Raw genomic sequence first — 24,955 nt, 5'->3', positions numbered from 1 at the left:
AATTGGCTTTTGAGGTTGTTGAAACACTCTACTCATGAATTCACTATCTCTCAAAGTGATTTGAGTGAAAAACTGAAGTGAAAATATCACGTGAGTGAGAAAATAAATACTTGAATGAATAGGAGTGAAAAGCAATAAGTAAATGATTCAAATCGATTGAATTCTTGTTGTTTTTTAGTGTAAAATGCACTCATATTTATAGTTAAAGTTTTCCATACGTTGAGGGTATGAAAGGGTGTCAAAACTGTCCATTTCGAACGATCAAAACGTTTGAAAAATGAAAAGACACGCCTTTTTGAAGTTTTAGGAAAACGGCAAAATTAGTCGACTGAAACATTAGTTAGTCGACTAATAGTTAGTTATTAGTAGACTGGCCGTTATCGTTGGTCGACTGATCTGTTAATCGAGCCGTTTGAAAATCTGAACTTTTGAAACTTAGTCGACTTGAGAAAAGTTAGTCGACTGATAATATCATCAGTAAACTGAAAAACCTTTTAGTCGACTGCTGCTAAAAAACTTCTAAAAAACAAACATTCTGTTCGGTCGACTGATAAAAAGCATTAGTCGACTGCTGCTAAATTTTCAGAAAACACATATTCTGTTCAGTCGACTGATAAAACCATTAGTCGACTGCTGCTAATTTTCCAGAAAACAGACATTCTGTCCAGTCGATTGATAAAATCTTCGGTCGACTAATTTGACAAGAATGACTTTTTAGAAAATATGGCGCGAAAGGATTAGTCGACTGGTAAGTCTATTGGTCGACTAATAAACATGAAAATTTAAGAAGAGAGTTTTCTAAAAAGATTTTCAAAAGTGTTTCTTTTAGAAAAGTTTTTCTAAAGACTTTTAAGGTGAAATGCAACCTAAATATGCACTCTAAGTAAGGCTCTTACAAGAATCTAAGACTTTTAATGAATTAAACATTTGCACACTAGTCTTCAAAGATTCTTCATCGAATTCTTCAATTTCTTCATAGCCTTAGCTGAAATGCAGTTGATTCCACTTGCTCATCATCAAAACCTTGTACTTGAAGTATCATGTATGGCTTCATTGTCATAACAATCTCCCCCTTTTTGATGATGACAAACTTAATCAAAGATGAAGCATTTAGATGCATAGATGGAGATTTTACTCCCCCTATCAATATGCTGCAAAACATTAAAAGTTAGCACATTTAAAGCACATATATCACATATTGATTGGTTTGCATTTCCATTCATCATTTCTTCATGCATTTAGAAATACATTCATTCAAAGCTTTCTTTTCTCTTAATTTTGCATTTCTCATGCAAGATCTCCTGCAATGTAATTGCTATTCTCAAGATCTCCTGAAAGTTCAATGTAATGCTATCTTTATCTTTTTCTCCCCCTTTGTCAGAATAAAAAAGAGTAAGGGCAAAAATAGCATAAGCAAAATAGAGATACAAGTTTAAAAATATTACAACCCATAAAGTATGAAAGTTCAGACAACAAAGATTAGAAAATTTTAGTTGACTAAATCTTTATCAGTCGACTAAGAATGTGCGACTCATTCTAAAAAATATCATCAGTCGAGTAGAAATATATTGGTCGACTAATATGGTGCGATACATTCCAAAATTTAAAACACCAGTCGACTAGAATTTTATCGGTCGACTAATATAGTGCGATTTTGAGATTTTGTTCAAAAATCAGCATTTTTTATAAATCCAAAAATGAGCAAATACCTAGTTCTCTCCTAATTCTCATAAAATCTTCATTTTTAAGAGGTTTAGTGAAGATATCGGCATGTTGTTCTTTAGTGGAAATAAAATTTAACGAAATATCTCCTTTTAACACATGATCTCTTAAAAAATGATGTCTAACTTCAATATGCTTAGTTCTTGAGTGCTGAATTGGATTTTTCAAAAGATTTATAGCACTAGTGTTATCACAATAAATAGTTGTTGTGAAGTAATTCAAACCAAAACCTTTTAAGGTCTGTTTCATCCAAAGTACTTGTGAACATGCTAAACTAGCCGCTATATATTCTGCTTCAGTTGTTGAAAGTGATACTGAATTTTGCTTTTTACTAAACCAAGAGACTAAGGAATTTCCTAAGAAATGACAAGTTCCACTAGTACTCTTGCGATCAGATTTACTTACTGCAAAATCTGCATCACTATATGAAACTAAATCAAAGGAAGATGATTTTGGGTAAAACAAACCAAAATCTGAAGTATCTTTCAAATAACGAAGAATTTTTTTTACTGCAGTTAAATGAGATTCCTTTGGATTAGCTTGAAATCTTGCACACATACAAACACTAAACATAATATCAGGTCGACTAGCAGTTAAGTATAATAGAGATCCGATCATACCTCTGTAGAGCTTAGTATCTACACTTTTACCATTTTCATCTTTATCAAGAGAAGTAGTTGTACTCATAGGATTCCTTCTTGATTTCGATGAGTCCATCCCAAATCTCTTGAGAAGTTCTTTTGTATACTTAGCCTAATTGATGAAGATTCCTTCTTCAGTTTGCTTTATTTGAAGTCCAAGGAAGTAGTTTAATTCGCCCATCAAGCTCATTTCAAACTCTTTCTGCATAGCTTTAGCAAATTCTTTACAGAGAGAATCATTAGTAGAACCAAATATTATGTCATCAACATAAATTTGTACAATAAGAATATCTGAATTAAGATTTTTAATAAATAAAGTGGAGTCTACCCAACCAATGGAAAAACCAGATTGTTCTAAAAAATTTCGTAGTCTTTCATACCACGCTCTCGGTGCTTGTTTAAGTCCGTACAAAGCACTTTTTAATTTGTAGACTTTTTCTGGATATTTCTCATTTTCAAAGCCTGGAGGTTGCTCTACATAAACTTTTTCATTGATGTGTCCATTTAAGAATGCACTCTTAACATCAATTTGATATAACTTGAAGTTCATGTAACAAGCAAAAGCAAGCATCATTCGAATTGACTCTAATCGAGCCACTGGTGCATAGGTTTCATCAAAATCTATGCCTTCTTCTTGATTATAACCTTGTGCTACTAGCCTTGCTTTGTTTCGAATGACTTCGCCATTTTCATCTAGCTTATTTCGGGAAGTCTCTCTTGACATGAAAAAGTTGGAATTCTTCGAAATTGCTGACAAGAGCTGAGACGATCTTCTGATAAGGAAGTAATTTCTGATCCCTCACTTGCCATTCAGCTAAGACTTGATTGACGACGAGCAAAGAGTCGCCATAAGCATGCACTCTTTTAACATTGAAGTCTTGTAGAATTTTCAAACCTTGTATCAAAAGCTTCATACTTGACCATATTATGAGTGCACTGAAAATCTAATTTGAGAGAAAAGGGGATCATTTTCTTCTCAGGTGTGATCAACAAAATCCCGATTCCTATGACTGCCATATTCTTGGAACCGTCAAAGAATAAATTCCAAATTGGGGATTGTTGAATATTGCAGATCCGCTCATCGGGGAAATCATCCTCGACTTTAACATCCTCTGCTAGAAGAAAATCTGCTAATTGATTTGCAATTGCTTGGCCCTTGATAGATTGCTGAGAGACATATTCCAAATCGTATTGCATTAATAGAACCTGCCATTTGGCAATCCGTCCACTGATGAAGGGTTGCTCTAGAATGTACTTGAGAGGATTTAATTTGGATAGGATCTTGACTTCAGATGCCAACAGATAGTGTCTCAATTTCTGACACATCCAAACCAAAGCTAGACATGTCTTCTCTATCTGAGAGTATTTCTTCTCATAATCAATGAAGGTTTTGCTCACATAGTAAATGGCATGCTCTATCAGACTGCCTTCTTCGTATTGCGCCAAGAATCTGCCACAAGCCACTTGATTAACTGAAATGTATAGCAGTAGGGGTTTCCCCAATTCTAGGGGCTTTAACACAGGAGGATTGAGCAAATATTTCTTGATGTGTTCGAATGATTGCTGACACTCTGGTCCCCATTCGAATTTCACTCCTTTTCTGAGCAAATGATTGAAAGGTTCACATCTCATGGCCAAATTGGATATGAATCGCCGAATTGATTGCATACGTCCCTGAAGGCTACGCAATTCTTTCAGATTAGTCGGGGTTGACATGTCAATGATAGCTTTGGCCTTAGCGGGATCAACTTCTATCCCCTTTTTACTGACTAGAAATCCTAACAATTTGCTAGATTCGACTCCAAAAACACATTTTTGTGGATTGAGTCTTAGCTTGTAAAGAATAAGCCGCTTGAAAACTTGATGGAGAGCTTCGATGTGATCTTCCTCTTCTTTGGACTTTACCAGAATATCATCGACATAGGCATCCATGATTTTGTGCATCTGATCATGGAAAATGACGGCCATAGCGCGCTGATAAGTGGCTCCAGCATTCTTAAGCCCAAATGGCATGACTGTATAACAAAAAGTGCCCCAAGGAGTAGTGAAAGACGTCTTGGACTAATCACGAGCGACCTACTTGATCTGATTATATCCGGAATATCCATCCATAAAAGAGAACATAGTGTGACCTGCTGTGCTATCAATCAAAAGATCAATATTAGGAAGTGGATAATCATCCTTAGGAGTCGCTTTATTGAGATCTCTGAAGTCGATGCAAATTTGAACTTTACCATTTTTCTTGGGAACAACGACAATATTTGCTAGCCAATCTGGATAGTCAATGGTTCGAATGAACCCTGCTTTGAGTAGGTCTTCTAGACCTTCCTTAACTTGTTGTTCCACTCGAGGATCCATCTTTCTCAGTTTTTGCTTAATCGGCTTGACATCTGGTTTTAGGATGAGACGATGCTCAACCAATTTGGTATCTAGACCTGGCATGTCCTCATACGTCCACGCGAACACTTCTTCATGTTGCTTGAGAAAATAGGTGAGTCTTTCTTTCTCTTCCGGGCTCAAACTGCTCCCAATCTTGAGAATTTTAGGATCGTCTTTTGATCCAATATTGATATCCTCAGTCGGATCCTGAACTAAGGATGATGGCTCATCTTGTTTCTGAATTGCTGCAAATTCTGGTAATTCTTGAAGAGCTGAATCAAATTCTGCAGGTTCTTCTGACTGCTTTGTAATCTGACTACATTCTTCTCTTATTTTAACCTGATGAATCACTGTTGGCTTCGAAAAGGCCTCTGGATTAAGAACGAGCTTTTTGATAGATCAAAAAGACATTCTGAGAATTGAAGAATAAATCGATTCAGGGAAATCGCCCATCATAAAACAAACTGCTTTTATTGAGAAAATAATTGGAAAAATAAAAGAGCAAAATAATGGCAATTTTGTAAAGATTGGATAATGAGATGTAAAGAGACAAATGGCATCCAGACAGACAAAGGAAATTTGCAACTTTATTGAAAGATTGAATTGATGACAATGATTGAAATGAAACGGGATATCATCCTAAATGTGAAAACAAAAGAATAGAAATGAAAGACAAGCAGATGCCCTTAGTGCGTCCCTTTGACAAAGATAGTGCCATTCTGAGATCTTCTGCCCTAAAAGCCCAATCCGGCCCTCTGAGGATAGTGTGGAGGAATTACTGGCTCAAGACGACCATCTCCATTTTTTCCTAGGCCTTGAAAAGGCTGATAGCCATGCTTTACCAACAGATCAAATCCCTTTTTGGCTTTCATGAATTAAGAGAACAGAGGATGATCTTTGAATGTGCTGTAATCAATTCGTCCTCCAATTTTGAAAAATTGTGGGTCTCTCCATCAAGTCATGGCCACTGTATGCTCTGGTTGTTCTATCGTCTGCAGTATTCCTGAGTTTTCTTCGAAACTGGCCTCATCAATGCCCCTAATGCTAGGGATATCAGTAGTGAAAGTGGGCCTAGGAACCATGGGTTGTGCAAGCCTCTGTTCTGGATCCTCGCCCAAGACTGTTGTGATCATCCCACCTTTTGACCACTTAACACATTGGTGCAGAGTGGATGGCACAACGTTCGTGTTATGGATCCAAGGTCTTCCCAACAACAAATTATACGTCGGTGGCACATTGACCACATGAAAAAGGACAGAGTGGACTGAATAGTCAATGAAAATTTCCAAGAAAATTTTCCCTTTCACCGTTTGGCCATGATTATCGAACCCGTAGATGGTGATTGGGTCCGAGATGTATTCCTCCTCTTTGATGCCTAAAGCTTTGGTTGTCATCTTCGGGCATATATTGAGGCTGTTGCCTCCATCTATCAGCACGTGAGGAACCGTCATTCCTCATGCTCGAATCACAACATACAAAGCATTGTTGTGAAATACATGAGGCTTGGGAAGATCTTCATCCGAGAAAGTTAACGGAGCATTTGTCATTGCCTGATTGACTATCTGGGCCATGTCTTCAGGAGTTATGCTCAATTTCACTTTGATTTTCCGCAACAGATCATTCAACACCTGCTGGTGTTTGGTGGAAGCTTGAGCTAAGTCCAAAATTGAGACATTGGATAATGCAGTTATCGGCTTTGGCGTGGATGTCTCACTTTTCTCCAGGGCGGGCTTAATAAAGTGCTTGGGGAGCCATGGCATTTTTTTAGCCACCTCAGGAGATACCCCAGCGGGTTTATCAGATACTTTCATTTTACCAAAAGCTGCAATGAGATCCATTTTCTGAGCTTTGGACTGAGCCTGCTGCAGTACAAGGACCTGATGTTGGATTTGCATATCCCTTTTAGAGCATGGCCTAATATGCTCCTGCGGCTGAAAAGGTTGTTCAGAGATGACCGCCGTAGAATGATGGGGAAAGGGTTTCTTTAGAATATCCATATTTTCATCTTCGGCACCCTCTACCAGAAGATTCTTGTCGATGAGATCCTGAACAATATTCTTGAGAACGAAGCAGTTCTCAGTATTGTGCCCCACTGTTCTGTGAAATTTACAAAATTGATCTTTGAATTTCTCCATGGGAACAGGGGGATCAGCCAACCTAGGCAGTTTGACCATCTCTTTGGTCAACATATACTCGAGCACAGTCTCGAGGGATTGGTCTAGTGGAGTGAATTTCCTGTCATAACTCCACCCTTCATGCTTTGCTTTTTCTCGGGGCTTCGGTCCCTGTTCTAATTGAAGTGGCTTATTGTATTGAGGCACTGACTTGCCTTTCTGATCGTTCTTGTTGGAACTTCCTGCCCCATAACAGAAATCTTTGTTCTGCCCCTTACGGTGGTTCCAATTATTATTTCTGACAGAATGAGTGAAGTGAGTCTTCTTCTTCTGCTCAGTTTGGCCGTTGTTTTTAGTGAAGGTGAAACCTTCATAGAAACCATTATTCATACTCAACTCGAGCCATTCGGCTCGCTCTGTCAGATCAATGAATGTTCTCGATGGTGCAGTAGAAATGAGACCTCTTAGAGGCTGTGAGAAGTTACTCAGAATTAGGGACAGAGTATGTCCCTCTGATATGGGGTCCCTCATCTTGTTGCAAGCTGACCTCCAACGGTGAATGAAATCTCTGGCCTTCTCATTTTCTCTCTGTTTGAGGCCACATAGGTGACTAAGGGTGGGAAGCGCCTCAGCATTAAAGAGGAATCGCTCGATGAACATGTTCACCACTTTGTCAAATTCTTTCAGCTCGATAGGATTGACATGTTCTGAATACCATTTTGCTGCTGTTCCCTCCAGACTGCGAGGGAAACAAAGAAAAAGTGCCTGGTTGTCTCGCTTGAATTTGGAGCATTTAGCGAAGAACATGGCGAGATGAGCTTTAGGATCGCCAGAACCATCAAATTTGATAAACTTTCTGGGGAGATTATCGAGATTGTCGTCCCCATCCAAACCATCATAGAAGTCTTCGCTGGTGAAGACTTTCTTGCCCTTGTCGCGGGCCTGCAGGTCTCGAAGCATTCTGACCACATCTTTGAACTGCGGCTGGTTAGAGTCATTGACGGACTGCTCTTTGAATTTGTGGGCTGACCCCTGCCCCTGAGTAGATTTGCGGAATGTCTGATGAGTCTCAAACTCTTCATCTGAATCCTCTGTTGATCCCTCTTCATCAGTTGTATCAATATTCTAGGTAGGCGTTTTAGATATCTTCGCGGCTTTCTTGACTGCCCGACCTTTTGTCTTTTGCTTTACCTGTGTTTTCTCTGTACTGGCTTCAGCTTGCTCTGCCAGCATCTTGGTCATCATCGTCTTGAACATGGCATACATCTGAGGATCAATGTCATCCTCAACCTGCTGCCCTTGATTTTTGTTCGAGCGCGGGGAATCCATCTCTTCGTCTGAAGCTGTTGAATATGCGATGCCTTCAACTGGTGCAGTTTTTTTCCCTGACCTTGTCTGAACCATTGAATGTCACGAATGCTCTCTGTAGGGCAAGATTGAGGGTTAAGCTTTCGAAAGAGATTTTGACTGGAAGAAAGATATTTGCTGAGAATTTTGGTAGACAATTGAAAGAATATCCCATTACTAGGGATTACGACAATTGCATTGTCATTCCTTTGCAAAGAAAATAAACAACTGAAAATCATGCCTTGTTACCTAGGCGAGGTCGTCAAACCATGAATTGAAGAATTTGCAAGATTTTTATTTATTGAAAGAAAAACATGATTGCATCAATAATAAACTTGGGAAAGAGGGGGCAGACAGACAATTTGCCACCACTCTTTATAACTAGTAGAGACACGAGGACCGGGAAAAAGCGGAAGAGTAACAAAAGAGTCCCAGCCATATCTGGCAGAATGGTATATTCTGGACCACTGCGCTGATGCAAGGTTGAACTCTGGCACGACTCCTGATAGCAGCCGCATCTTTATGTGCTTCTGTCTCTGAGAAAACTGTCGAACACACCGCTCTGGATGATAGTAGACACAGAAGAATGGACCAAGCAGCTTGAATCTCTTGACATATGCATAGGTGTATATGGGAGGTGATAATTCTCGATCAAAATAGTCCCACACCACTTCTTTTTCCTGCAGATAATCGATCAGGAATCGATACCGCGCAACTGGAAGGAGCTCCTTGTCGTTATATCTAAACGAACTAGCTCTGGTCGGTACATGCTGAAGGAACCAAGACTGAAGTGCGTAGGTACACCCCTCGATTAAAATGGACTCTTCAAGCGTGAAGCGGGTTAGTCCTCTCTATAGAAAAGCAAGCGCGGCCATGGCTATCGAAAGACGGCTGGTCTGTCGACTTCCCCATCTCCTCAGAAGCTGAACTATTCTAACATCCACATAGTTCTGTCCGTCTGGAAAGAAAGCAAGTCCCACAGTGCACAAAACCATCGCATGCTGAATTCTCTCTCGAGTTGTTCTGGACAGCGAGCTGACTTCTGCAAATTCTCCATACTGTCGGTAGATCTCGATCAGGCTCATGTACTCATTCCCATTTTCTTCAATCAGTGGCCAAGACTTGCGCCCTGTCATGCGAGCTACGACATCTTTGGGGTCCAGAGCCTTGACATTGATCAGAAACTGCTGCTCTAACGGATCTCCAGGCTGACCGACTGGCTCAGGCAGTCCCATAATCTCTGAAAATTCATCCATCAGTAGTGTCATCTCGCCCCACGGGAACCAGAACGTGCAAGTGCGCGGATTCCACCGCTCTGCCAGTGCATGAATCAGATTGCCGTTGACTGTCAACTTTCCCACTGCAGATGCCAATTCCAACCCGCAATCGCTCAAGTGGTCCAGAAACATACGAGAGAAGTTTTTGAACCAGACATAGTACCACCGGAGGAAGAAGGGTCCGGTGCTAAGAGATCGATGCTCAGGAAGACTTTGTCGCACCTTGTAGGAGATGTGACCCTCAGGAAAAACAGAATCGAGCTGACTGGATGCCATTGGACTGAAAGACAAGAAGACTGGAATTAGACTTTGGAAAAATACAAGAATTTTGAAAATTGCAGGCAGGATAAAAAGCTGGAAATTCGAAGTCCAGAGGAAGGAAAGAATGGAAAATCACCTGGAGTTTTGAAGAAAAAGTGGATAATTTGGAAAAATCATCCAGGGTTTTTGAGAAAAAGGAGATATTTCACAAAAGATGGAAAATGAGGTATTTTGGAAAATTGTCTGATATGAGAAAATAAGACGAAAATGAACATCATACATTCAATCACAAATAATTATGCACATACAGCAATCCCTAAGAAGCTGACTCTAAATGCATTGATTTTGAAAGAGCTTTAGGACCCTAATCCTAACTCTAGGCTCAGATCAACTGTGTCCAATCATGCTATGTCGATATACTCAAGCCGAGGCTCGATGTACATGGCATAAAACTCATCTTCAGGTCTAGGCTTGTGTTTTCCCAACATCCTTGAGCGTCTGCTGATATACGTTGGACTATGGCCCTTGGTACGTGGCAGGGGGGCATTAGCCCAAATAAGTGGCCCAGTTGTGAGGCTCTGTCCCGAACTATGGTTCTGGAAGAGAGCCCAGCAACGTGAAGACCGGGTAGACATAGGTGGGGTGGTTTTTGAAATATGATCACATGCAGGCAAACAGAGGGCTCTAAGTCCTAAAGAGATAGAATTTTGAAAATTTTTGAAGAAGCAAACATTGTTTTCATACAAGTCCTAGATTGAGGAGTGTTGTATTTCAGACCTAAGTCTAAGTGAAAATGCATAATTCTCCTCAATATGGTCCTACCAAACCATGCCTAGTCTACATGCAATCCATGTCAGCTGGGTTCAAGTCTAGGCTCCTAGGTTCACATGATATCAGGAATTAAAGCTGACATTCCATAGAACATAATTTTGAAAATTAGGCTAAGTTAAAGCACATAATTGATCAGGCGAAGACAGGTCCCATCTCGGTCGCCAAACCTGTTATCATCGCAAAATTTTTCCCCTCTCTTGCGAGAGAGAAACGAATTTCGCGAGTCAAACTCGACCAAAGTTTTGAAAATTTACTCGCCTCCGTTTTGAAAATTTGCGGGAAAATTCCATGGAATGGGATCCGCCTGTCAGTACGAGGTTCAACCATTCCTGGCGCCTTTACCAGGGGTAATTGAACCAAGGACCAATTATGTGCTTTAACTTGACTCAAATATCTAAATTATGCTCTATTTTTTCTAGAATGCACAGAGAATCAGGCTTGTGCTATAAAATTTTGAAAATAATGCAAGTTTGAGAAAATATGATGTTTGCTTTGGAAAATATGCTTGGAAAATGATTGGAAAAGTACTTGAAAATTGAATTCCTGGAAAAATCATTGAAGTTCATTGAAAATCAGAAATTTGCATTGGAAAATGAATACTCAGGAAAACTTGTACTTTGGAAAATTGTTTTGAGAATTCTGAGAAACTCAAGAAATTCATTGGAAAAGGATTTCTGAAAAGGAAAATGAATTCTCAGGAAAACAAGAATTCTGAGAAGATGGATTTCTGAAAACTTGGGATTTTGAAATTTGAGAATTTTAAAGCATAGGAAAATCTTGATTTGAACTTTGGAAATGCTTTGAAATGTCATTTGAAAACTTAGGATTTTGAGAAAATCAGAGCCTGAGAAAGACTTGGAAATTCTTGAGAAAACTGAATTTTTTTTTATTGAAATTGGAAAATGAATTTGAAAACAATGAAATTTGAATGATATGAATGAATGAATATGAATTTGAAAAGGGAATTTCATTGAGGAATTGAGAAATCCTTTTGAAGTTTTGAAAAATGCAGTGCATTTTTGAAGTTAGCCTAAGTGTGTAGGCTGAATGTGGCTAATATGAAGATCATAAATCTTGGTTTTCTTCGTATTCTGACTATGGCCATAAATACAAATCCCACCGAGTTTATAAACTCCATAAGAGCTTGTGCACGTGCCATTCGTGTAAACCATAGTGAATTTGAAATAATGTGCATGAATCATACATCACATATTGAAATTTGCATAAATTAAACTATATGCAATGCAACCCTATTCTAAGCAGAAAAGTAACTCTTATTCCAAATTATTACATTTGAGGTTACATTGAATTAAAATAAAAAAAAATAAAAGCTAAGTCTTCTTCTTGAATGTTCCTGCAAAACTAGAAAATAAGGTTAGCACAAAAATGTAGGTTTTTCTGAATTTATCCGAAAATATGGGAAATTATCGGATATTATTCAGATATAAACCCAAATTCATACCCCCTTTGATATAAACATGACAAATAATGAATAAATTTCTAAAATAAACTTGAAAATTCGAAATTGGGGTCAAAATGACCAAAATACCCCTGATGACCTTGAAATCAGGGTTTTCTGAAAGAATTTTTGTAAATTTTGGAATTTTGGAAATCAAATGAAATAAATCAAACATAATATGATGAAACATGATGATATGCATGAAAATTTATGAAAATTGGAATTTGAAATTTTGAAATTTAGGTAAAAATAACCAAAATACCCCCGATAACAAGACTATGGCCTTGAAACCAGGGTTTTCTGAAATAAATTTTGCAAAATGGAAAAATATGAAATGCAAATGAGATTAAAATTAACCCTAATATGATTCTACATGCTTATGTACATGATAAAAACCCTAAAATGGCAAAAATATCATAAAACATCGAATTTAACCTGATTTTCGCTTCTGAATTTAAAGATAAACTAACACATGGAGCAAGTGAACTTGGAATTAAACCAAATTTAGTATGGACACCTAAAATAACTCTAGAAACATAATGGAGCTCGAAAATATATTTTTTGTTTTATTTTTAAATATGGAAATTCAAATAAAACCCTAAATTTTGTGATTTTTGCCTAAAATGTTGATTCTAAAGGGGATTTAGGATATCAAATTTCCATAAAAATTTCCCAAATTTTATGGGGTGACAGAGGACAGTAAGTAAAAGATTTTGGCTTTTTACACTTTCTGGTTTTGACCTATGGTCGGAGCTGTGCCACTCCGGCAAGTCGGATCGGAATCCAACGACTCTAGGATTTAGGGGAAACAGACAGGTTTCGGTATAAAACATAGAAAAAATGGAAGACAGATGGGAAAAATGCTGAAATTGTGGGAAAATGTCCCTGACAAACAGAGGAAGATTTTATCTTTTGACACCATTGGGATTCGGGTTATGGTTTGGAAAAGGCCATACTGTTATCAGAGACCTAAATCTCTGAGATTTCTGGACATTGGAATCTGTTAGACAGAAAGGGAAAATCCGGGAAAAATAATGAAACAGATTAAAAAATTCTCAAATTTTGGAAAATGACAGGAAATTATGTTTGAAACAACTTTAATTTTGAAAGTTTTTGCAGACGAGTTACAGATTGGATGGACTCGGTGCATTAGAGTCTGTCTATACCCTGACGAAAGAAAATCGATATTTTCCCAGGGGTCTGAGCAATCCGATTTTTTACAGAGGTCAAAACTAATTGGAAAAACCTCAAAATTGCCAGATCATTAGTAGATTCAATCGTGAATCTACTGTGATTTTGAAGGATGATCCGGATCTCTCACAAGGGTGGTGCCGGAGGTTAAATTCTGCTAAAGCATAAACCGGAGAATTAGAAAGACAGAAAACTCAATTTAGTGTTTTACAAACTTGGATGGGTTCCAAAATCCGAATCGAATCAAATTTTTGGCATAATATCGAAGACAAGATAACATAACTACAGTAAAATTTTTAGAATTTATAAAATATAATTTCTGCATGAAATTATGATTAAACTAGATGCCTAAGACGAAACATGGTAAACTACCATTATGAACTGAATTAAATAACAAGAAATAAACAAAAAATGAAATTAACTGCAATATACAGAACGTAAAATGCATTTAAACCTGTAAGAAAACATGAAAAACTCAGGGGGCATGAATCATATTCATTCTTATTTTTGTGGCTACGAGAAGGGAAGATCCGGTCCATTGATTGGACGGATTCTTCTCTTTCAATAGCAAACCTATGAAATACATATATTAAAAAAAAAATGAAAACAAATATATAGCATATAATGAAGAATTTGCATATGAGGGATCTTACCTTGGCTTGGGTAGGGATGCTGCACCAATGGAGGGTTGGCCGGAGTTGCTTCGATGTTGATGAAGAGGCTGCAGTTTGTATATACCTTGCTTGGAGGAAGTCGTGGCCAAGGGAGGAGGTGGCTGTTGCATTTGAAGCTGGAGATGATGATGAGGCTGGTGCAAACAGTTGATGCTACAAGGGGAGCTGGAGAAATGCTGCAGCAATGAGGGCCAAGAGAGAGAGAGAGAGAGAGAGCCGTGTAGCCTCTTTTCTTTCCTTCTTTTTCTTTTTTTTGGTTTTTCCCAACTTAGGCTCTAATTAATTCAATACTTAGGGTTTGATGAGGAGAGAATGAGAGGGCAAGAAACCTCTACGTGAATGGCTGGGCAAGAGGGAAAGGAAGGAAGGAAGAAAGGGAAGAAAGGAAAGAAAAAAGAAAAGGAAAAGGAAAGAAAGGAAGAAGAAAGGGAAAGAGAAAGAAAAAAAGAAAAAGGAAAGGAAGGAAAGGAGAGGAGGCTGGAGGTTTGGGTGACCACCTTGTGGGTCCCACCTTAGGAAGAATAAAATAATAAATAAAATAAATAAAATAAAATAAAACAAACAACAAAAAATAAAGAAAAACATAATTTTTTCTTTCTTTTCTTATAAATTAAAACAAGAGAATGCAAATGGATGGGCCATCTCAGAGCGGGTCCAAATTTTGATTTTGAAATTCATTTTGATGATTAGAGGGGTAAAATAGTCTTTTCAGAAAGTTTCCAGATGAAACGAGCTATTTTTGGCAGTTTTTGAAACGAGCTCGGATTTTAAAGTTCAATACCTCATTGCAAAGCAAATCCAATGTAGAATTTAAAAATATAATTTTGAAAGAAATCCAGATTGTTTTTCTCGAGAAAATGCTTCCCAATTTATTTCCAAACGAAACGAGCTATTTTTGGCAGTTTTTAAAACGAGCTCGAATTTTGAAGTTCAATACCTCGTTGCGAAGCAAATCCAATATAGAATTGAAAATTTTAATTTTGAAAGAAATCCAGATTGTTTTTCTCGAGAAAGTACTTTCAAATTTATTTCCAGACAAAACGAGCTATTTTTGGCAGTTTTTGAAACGAGCTTAGATTTTGAAGTTCAATACCCCGTTGCAAAGCAAATCCTGTGTAGAATGTAAAAATTTGAGTTTGAAATAAATCCAGATTATTTCTCTTGAGAAAATATTTCCAAATTTAGACTTCTGGGGGTAAAAATGTCAATTTTGGAAACCCGAGGTTTGAAATTGATTTCTGAAAACTTTTAAAACTCAATCTGGATTGAAATTTATAAAACTAGAGTTCTGGACTTCGAAAAAGAAATGAAATGTGAAGAAATGTCATGAAATGCTGAGAAATGATATGAAATGATGAGAAATGACATGCGAAATGCAGACCCTGAATGCAGAATTTTGGATTTTAAACCTCGATTGACAGCTGTACCAGTTTAAAAAGTATAAAAACTGATAAAATTTGCAAAATGATTGAAGAAATGGTTTTTGAATTCTATTGGGTTAGAGTGACACTGAAAATTAGGGTTTGAGCTGAATCAAACTGAAATGAGCTGGGTTTTAGAGTTTCAGAACTCAAGTGAACTGACCAGACACTGACACAACTGACCTTTCCGGCTAAATTTTCAAGAAAAACTGCCATTTTTAGAGAAATGGTTCGGAATGGTCACTGAAGTGAAGTGAATTACGAACTTGAGCTGGCTTTGAGCTAAAAAAAGGTCAATAATACTGACATGAACTAAAATTGAAGCTCAAACACTAGCTCAATTGGCTGAACTCAGCTTAATTTCTGCTGAAAGAGCTGAAATGGACTAAAATGGGCTCCTGGACACTTAGAAATGGTTTTAAACTGAAACTGGAGTGCTTGAACTTCTAGTGACCTCAAGTTAGACTATGAGGAGTATGACTGAGTATGAATGACTGAATCAGAGACAATTGGTTTCGATTTGAGCAAGAAATGAGCTCATTTCTGAAGAAATGATCCCATTTTGGCTGGAATGATCAGAAATGAAAATGACTTTCTCACTGTGAGCTCAAATGAATTTGAAATGACTGATATTCTAAATGTTCTGAACTAACCAATGAGCTTAATTGACTCCGACTGACTGGGGTTCGGGATGACCTAGGGGTAAAATGATAACTTTCCTAATGAAAATTGGTAAAATGGTAATTTTTTTAAACTAACTCAAGGTTTGACTCCTACACTGACCTAACAGGGTTGGCACTGCACGAGGAGGGTTGTTTGAGAATGGATGTGGAAAATTTGGGGTGTTTACATCACTATAGAAAGAAGATCATTTGATTTTTCTTTTAGACTAGATATTTCTTTTTGTAAGAGATTGGTTCTGATTCCAATTTCTTTTATCTCAAAAGCTTGGCAAGAGTTTTCCTTCTTGAGATCTTCTATCTCTTGAAGCAACACTTTGTTTTGAGAGTCAAGAGTTAAATTTTCAGTTTTTAACTCATTGTTTTTAGAACTTAGACTTTTAAATTTAGCATATAAATTACTAAATGCTTCTAATAACTCATCATAGTCAAATTGACTTACCGAATCTTCTTGTGCTACAAAACACATGTTGGTGACTTCTTCATTTGATTCTTCATCGGAAGAGGAGTCACTATCATTCCAACATGCTTGAAATGCCTTTTTCTTCTTGAATTGGTCCTTGGGCTTGATTTTGAGAAGAGGACAATCTTTCTTTATATGTCCAGCCTTTTTGCAATTAAAACACTTGACTTTATTTGGATTGGAAGAATCTGCTTTCTTTACCTTTCTTTGAAATCTTCCTTTTTTTATGAATCTTCTGAATTGCCTTGTAATGAGGGCAATATCTTCTTCTGAATTTTCTGAGTCAGAAGTAGCCTTAAAAGCAAGAGATTTCTTCTTAGGCTCTTCTTCTTGTCTGTCTTGAAGTTGGACTTCATATGCCATAAGGTTACCAACCAAATCTTTAAGAGTGAGAGTGTTAAGATCATTTGCCTCTTCAATAGCAGTGGTTTTTCTCTCCCATTCAGGAGTTAAACACCTTAGGATCTTTCTGATGAAATCCACTTGGGAATATTCTTTTCCAAGGGATTTTAGAGTGTTCGTTATATCGGTCATTCTTGTTACCATGTCTGATATAGATTCATTTTGCTTCATTTTAAACAATTCAAATTTATGAACTAAAGAAGCAATTTTGGATTCCTTTACCTTTGATGTACCTTTGTGAGTCACGAAAAGAGTATGCCAGATTTCATTTGTTGTAGAGCATTGAGAAATGCGATTGAACTCTACAGATGCAAATGCATAACACAAAGAGTTATTTTATTGTATGCAACACCTGTATGCGCACACACACCACTTAGTTGTGGATATCTAGGACTAGTGTGACTGTAGTATCATGTTGATCATGATTTGAATGTATGAGAATAAAACTGCTTTTCTTATTGTGGTTTAGGCGATCATGCTTGTCATGATTTTAGATAGTTGAATAAGGAGTATGTTTGTTGCAGGGTATGTTTGCTGTAGGTATATGTTTGAGCATGCCTTTTTTGTGAAATAAATATTGCATGATGGATGTCAAGAAATAGCTAAAACATATGCTTGTGCAAAAAGATATTTTTATGCAACATGCCATGTATATTATAAATGAATCAAGCATAAGAGCATGCCTTGATTTTGACATGTACCTTGTTTGTGAGCAAATTTATAATATGACATGTATCATGCATGATATTTTTAGTTATATGTGTCATGTGTCACACATCGAAAACATGCATGGATAAATTCATGCATATATGGTTGTGTGAATGAATCCTGCATAGAATAGGTTGAAACTGAACCATGTATGATGGTATGTGTTAATGAATCATGCATAGAGCATGTTATATTTGAGTCATGCATATGGTCATGGACTGTTTAGTCATGCATGTGACACCACAAGAAAAATGACAATTAGCGACGGATAGTAGCGACGACATTTTTTCGTCGCCAATTAGCGACGGCTTAGCGAGCGTCAATAATCCGTCGCGAAGTTTCGTGATATTCACAGATGTAGCGATAATATTTTGACGCTAAGCCGTCGCTACGTTGCGACGGCTTAGCGACAGACCATTTTTGTTGCAACAACACGCTGCGGTTAGTGACGGATTGGGCGACGACATTTTTCTGTCGCTACGTAGCGATGCCGTTAGCGACGGACATATTCCGTCGCTAAAGAGTTGTATATATTTACGCCGGCTTAGCGATGGAATTATTCCGTCGCCCAATCCGTCGCTAATTTTTGCGTAAATCTGATCAGAAGCCCTTTCCCCTCTTTTCCTGTTTCCTCTCTCCCGCCCTCCCTACGCAGCCCGACGCCTTCCTCCGCCGCCTGTCGCCCCGCGTTCCGCCCGAGCCGTCGCCCCGCCGACCGACGCATTCCACGGCCTAGAGACAGGTTCGCCCGCCGTTTGTCGTTTCTGGCAAAGGGTTTAACCCCTGCGTTTCCAACAGAGGTTAAACCCCCTGCCTTTCTGGCATGGGGGGTCGACCCCCTGCCGGAAAGGCATGGGGTTTAACCCCGTGTCGTGCCAGAAATGCAGGGGTTTAACCCGTGCGTTTCCGGCATGGGGGGTCGACCCCCTGCCGTGCCGGAAAGGCAGGGGGTTAAACCCCCTGCCGTAAAGGCAGGGGGTCGACCCCCCCTGACCCCCTGCGTTTCCGGCAGGGGGGGTCGACCCCCTGCCTTTACGGCAGGGGGTTTAACCCCCTGCCTATTTCGACATGGGGTTTAACCCCCTGCCTTTACGGCAGGGGGTCGACCCCCTGCCGAAAACGCAGGTGGTTTAACCCCTACGTTTCCAGCAGGGGTTAAACTCCCTGCCGTAAAGGCAGAGGGTTTAACCCTCTGTCGTGCCAAAAATGCAGGGGTTTAACCCCTGCGTTTCCGGCATGGGGGGTCGACCCCCTGCCTTTCCGGCAAGCGGTTAACCCCATGCCGGAACAGGCATGGGGGTTAACCCCTTGCGTTTCCGGCAGGGGGTCGACCCCCCCTGCCTATCCGGCAGGGGGTCGACCCCCCCTGCCTATCCGGCAGGGGGTTAACCCCATGTCGGAACAGGCAGGGGGTTAACCCCTTGCGTTTCCGGCAGGGGGTCGACTCACTGGCGGAAAGGCTCGGGGTCAGTTAACCCCCTATGTTCCGTAAGGGGGTCGACCCTCTACCGGAACAGCAGGGGAGTCGACCCCTTGCCGGAACAACTTCCTTTTTTTTGTGGAAACTTTTTTTTAAAACTGCATTTTTTTGTGCAGATTTTTCAACGAAACCAGTTCGTGCTCAGCCACATGTGCTAAGTAAGTGACAAAAACAATGCAAATCGGGTAAATACCCGTGGTGAGTAAGTGATGCAAGCGTATCACATGTTATTTAATTTATTAGATGTATCACTTTATTGTTCATGTTGAGAAACTCGGTTTTGATGTCACATAATATGATACACTGTCTCATTTGATTTTATATGATATGATAATATGTCCTCTTGAAATAATGTTATATTATGACTGAATATGTTTTGCCATAAATCTAACGAGTATTTGATGCAAGGATATCTCACCCAATAAGGATGGAGACTTCCTGTTCAAGTACAACTATGGTGCAATCATACTCCTTGAAGAAAAAGCTTGATGAGCCATGCATTCCTAAAGTTCAAATGAAGAGATCGGCTACCTCAAGATGAAGACTTCTTTTCTTCTTTAGAGTCATATGTAACAGAACCTTCAGGAACTTGCATATTGCATATTACATACTCATTCATAAACACTATATCATCAAAGTATACGATAGTTTCAAAAAGCTCCTTTTTGAAAACTAATAATTGTACCTTCTTACAACCTCTTATGAAAAAGACATTTTGTCATATAATAATTGTACCTTCTTACAACCTTTAATGAAAAAGACATTTTGTCATGTAATAATTGTACCTTACACTATATACAAGACAACATGAAAAGGAATGTAGGAAAAAGACAAAAACATAAAATCGGCTACATGAAGAAAACAAATATAATATGTTTTTGAAAAGACTCTAGAAATATTTTTAATATAAGAAGAAGACAAAAACATAAAATCGACTACAAAAGAAAAACAAAGAAAATATGTTTTAACAAGACTTTAGTTATCTTCTTTAAAGAAATGTTTCTTAATATAAGAAGAAGACAAAAACATAAATCGGCTACACAAAAAAAAAACAAATAAAATATGTTTTTGAAAGGACTCTAGTTACTTTTTTCATAACCATAGAATGTTGACTTACTTGAAGTCATCATTCTCTTTACAAAGCATTAAATGCCTCCTGTAACAAATCCTTGTTAATATCCTTCTCAAAAAATGTCGACTTTCTTTTGGTCCTCATTCTCTCTGGAGACTTTGAAATACACAACATAAAGAAAACACTTGACATGACTATGTACAAATAAATATCTCAAAGCACTCATTGTACTTACACTCATTTAAAGCAAAGAAGTACTAATGTACCTCAAATCATTAATTAGAATAAAGACAAAACTACAACCCAACGTTCAATGTACTATTGTAAGAAATAGACTTTTTACATAAAATATGTATTACCTAAAATATTACAACGACTAGTGTACCCTCTATTCTACTTTTATGGAAAAAGGTATTCTCGAATTTATCTAAAAGATATTTTTTGAAATGACATAACATTTCACATTTCAAAAAGTTACAATTCCAAAAATGTAACGACTACTTTTTAAAAGCTATATAAACACACTCAAATAAACTATTCAAACATGGAATGGAATAGACGTGTGAGCTTACAACGAGAAAAATTTCTATTCGATATTTGAAAAGAGAGCCTTGAAAAAGAAAGAGAAAAAGGAAAGAAAGAAAAGAGAAAAAGTCAAATCCAGCTCTTTGACAAAGAGTATCCTCTAAGTGACAAACAGAACATTCTGAGAATCCTTCATTCGTGCATTCATATCATTCTGAAGGTTCTATAGGAAGTATTGTAACTCTGTTATTCACTGTATTCCTTCTTTGTTGAAAGAAGTAGACCTCTGTGAAAGAGGGTGTTTCCCTTCTCTGTTGAGAGAAGAAGACCTCTTGGGAAGAGGGTGTGCCCCTTCTCTATTGCGAGAAGAAGACCTCTGGGGAAGAGGGTGTTGTACTATTTATCCGGTGACTCGGATGTTATAGTGGAAAGCTCAAGTGGTTTGCTTGGGGACTGGATGTAGGTCTGGATACTGACCGAACCAGTATAAATTCTGTGTTTTATGTGTTGTGCCTTATTGCTTAATTTTTTATTTTATCGATCATTATCATATTTCACTATTCACCCCCCCTCTAGTGGAATTTCATTTGGTATCAGAGCAGGTTTGCTGGTTTCGACGTAACAAGTCTTCCAGCACAAATGGCATCTACTTCCTATGCTCGTGATATTGAAGGTCAACACGCATCTCGTCCTCCTTTCTTCAATGGCTCCAACTATGGATATTGGAAGTGCAGAATGACTATCTTTCTCAAATCCATAGACTTTGCTGTATGGAAAATTGTTGAGCATCCATACACATCTCCATCTACAGACTTTAACTTATGGTCTGATGAAGAAAAGAAAATGGCAAACCTAAATGCAAAGGCTATGAATGGCTTATATTGTGCTATTGATCAGAATGAATTCAACAAAATATCTATATGTGAATCTGCATATGACATTTGGCATTCTTTGGAGGTTATTCATGAAGGAACCAACAAAGTAAAAGAAGCCAAAATCTCATCTCTTGTTAGAAAATATGAGTTATTCAAAATGAACAAAGATGAACCCATCATAGAGATGTTCACCAGATTCACCAACATCACCAATGATCTGAAATCTCTGGGTGTAACATATTCTCAGACAAAAAAGGTGAAGAAAATCTTGAGATCTCTCATAACTGATTGGGAGAAAAAGACTACTGCTATTGAAGAAGCTCAAGATTTATCTAAGCTTACTTTGGACGACTTAATAGGCAATCTTATGGCCTATGAAGTCCACATGAAAGAAAGAAGGGAAGAAGAGCAACCAGTAAAGAAAACTCTAGCTTTCCCAGCCCTATCTGAGAATGAAGACTCAGATAAAAATCAGAAATTGCGCTACTTACCAGAAAATTCCAGCGCTTATTGAGAAGGAACCGGCTTCCAAACAGGCACAAGAAAAGAAAAGATCCTAAAGAAGATTCCATGTGCTTTCAGTGTAATAAGCCAGGCCACTTAAAATGTGACTGTCCCCTTCTCAAAAGAAAGTCCAAGACTGAGGAACCAAAGAAGAGGTTCTTCAAGAAAAAGGCTCTGCATGCTCAATGGGATGATTCAGAACCATCCACTAGTGAAGAGTCAAGTGATGATGAAGCCGAAACTGCAAATATGTGCTTCATGGCAAACGAAAGTTCGGTAAGTGAAATCTCTGATTTTTCCTTTGAAGAACTTCTAGATGCTTTTCAAGAACTATTTGAAGAATCTAGAAAATTGAGTTTCAAAAATAAAGATTTAAAATCTGAAAATTTAAAGCTTTCCCAAGAAAATGAAAAACTCAGCAGTGAAAGTTCTGAGTTGAAAAAGAAAAATCTTATGCTTATGTCTGAAATTTCTTCTACTAGCTCCAAAACAAAAAAAACTGCAAGTAGAAATTTCAGAGCTAAAAAGTAAAACTGAGAACCTCATGAAAACGGTTTTCAAGTTTACTAAAGGTAAAGAGAACTTGGATAAACTCTTATCCTCTTAGAAGGTCTCTTTTTACAAGAATGGTATTGGCTATTCTCATTTCAAAAAGCCTTCTTGTATGAATCAAAAGACCACGTTTGTGAAAAGTTCATCTGAACCAAATAAGGAGCATTATAATGATAATCTTTTTAACTCTTCTAAAGATATAGACAAACCCAAATCCAAATGGATATGGGTTCCAAAGTCTAACAAAAAAGGACCCGATTGGGTACCAAAAAGGAGATTTACTTAATGTTTTGCAGGCTCCAAAGAAGAATAACAGATGGATACTAGATAGTGGATGTTAAAAGCATATGACAGGACATCCAAACCTTTTTTGTTGTTCTTCATCATAAAGAAGGAGGAACCGTCACCTTTGGAGATAACAACAAAGGTTTGATAATTGGTATTGGAAATATTGGTAACATAGATAAACCTCTTATCAAAGACGTTCTCCTTGTTAAAGGCTTAAAACATAACCTACTAAGTATCAGTCAAATGTGTGACACAGGTTATAATGTTAGCTTTAATCATGATGCATGCCTCATAGCAGACACCAATGAAAACATCATCTTAAAAGGTATAAGAAAGAATAACATATATGAACTATACCTAGAAAACATCACAGAACACTGCCTCATAGCTAATAATGACACTCAACATCTATGGCACATGAGAATGGGTCATGTCAATTCTAAATACATGTCTAAATTAGCTAAAGATAAGTTAGTACGTGGGTTACCCAAAATTTCTTTTAAAAAGGATTATTTTTGTGATGCATGTCAATTAGGAAAACTGTCAAAATCATCTTTCAAATCTAAAAATGTCATTTCAAGTAAAAGACCTTTAGAGCTTCTCCACCTGGATCTGTTTGGTCCTTCTAGGGTAGCTAGCCTCAATCATAATAGATATGCTTTTGTCATTGTAGATGATTACTCAAGATTTACTTGGGTAATATTTTTGAAAAACAAAAGTGACACGTTTTGTCAATTTGAAATCTTATGTAAAAAATTACAAAACGAAAAATCTTGTTCTATTGTTAAAATCCGCAGTGACCATGGAGGAGAATTTGAAAATGAACTTTTTGAAAATTTTTGTAACTTGCATGGTATTTCTCATAACTTTGCCTTTCCTAGAGCTGCACCTCAAAATGGTGTAGTAGAAAGAAAGAATAGAACCCTTCAGGAATCTGCCAGGACTATGCTCCAACACAATAATCTTGCTAAATCTTTCTGGGCAGAAGCTGTTAATACTGCATGCTACATAACAAATAGAGTTCTCATTAGACCCTTATTAAATAAAACTCCCTATGAACTATTCTATGACAGAACTCCAAGAATAGACTATTTCAAAGTCTTTGGATGTAAATGCTTTATCCTAAACACAAAAGATAGCCTAGATAAGTTTGATGCTAAATCTGTTGAAGGCATAGTCTTAGGATATTCAAGTCATAGTAAAGCATACAGAGTTTTCAATAAGAGTCATAATACTATTGAAGAATCTATGCATGTTAGTTTTTGTGAATCTATTGATCAATCTGTTCATATACAAACTAATGATGATGTTGAAAGTACAGATTTATTTTTAGATAACACAGCTAAGTCTAATGAAGATGATCATCAAAGAACCTTTGTCGATATCAAAGATCATCCTCAAAAGCAGATTTTAGGAGAACTAACAAAGGGGGTTCAAACTAGAGCTCAGCTAGAACGGATTGCAAACATGGCATTCATTTCTCAACTTGAACCAAAGAAGATTGATGAAAGCCATCATTGATGAGTTCTGGATGCTAGCCATGACTGAAGAACTGAATCAATTCCAAAGAAATGATGTTTGGGATCTTGTACCTAGACCTAAGGATCATCCAATCATTGGGACAAGATGGATCTTCAGAAACAAGTTAGACGAAGCAGGTAATGTTATAAGAAACAAGGCCAGACTAGTAGCTCAAGGATACAACCAGGAGGAAGGTATTGATTTTGATGAAACATTTGCTCCTGTTGCTAGACTTGAATCTATTAGAATGCTCTTAGCATATGCAAGCTATATGGATTTCAAATTATATCAAATGGATGTTAAAAGTGCTTTCTTAAATGGTTTTATAAATGAAGAAGTTTATGTAAAACAACCTCCAGGATTTGAAAATGAACAATACCCAGATCATGTTTTTAAACTCAAACGTGCTTTATATGGTTTAAAACAAGCACCTCGTGCTTGGTATGATAGGCTTAAAACTTTTTTATTAAAAACTGGTTTTTCTGTTGGCAAAGCAGATTCTACATTATTTGTTAAAGTAGTGAATAATCATACCCTAATTGTTCAAATATATGTCGACGACATCATC

Source organism: Nuphar pumila, chromosome 8 (genome assembly GCF_984573655.1).
Source record: "Nuphar pumila chromosome 8, dmNupPumi1.hap1.1, whole genome shotgun sequence".
In the NCBI taxonomy this organism is placed as follows: Eukaryota; Viridiplantae; Streptophyta; class Magnoliopsida; order Nymphaeales; family Nymphaeaceae; genus Nuphar; species Nuphar pumila.
Note: the sequence above shows the minus strand (reverse complement) of the source record.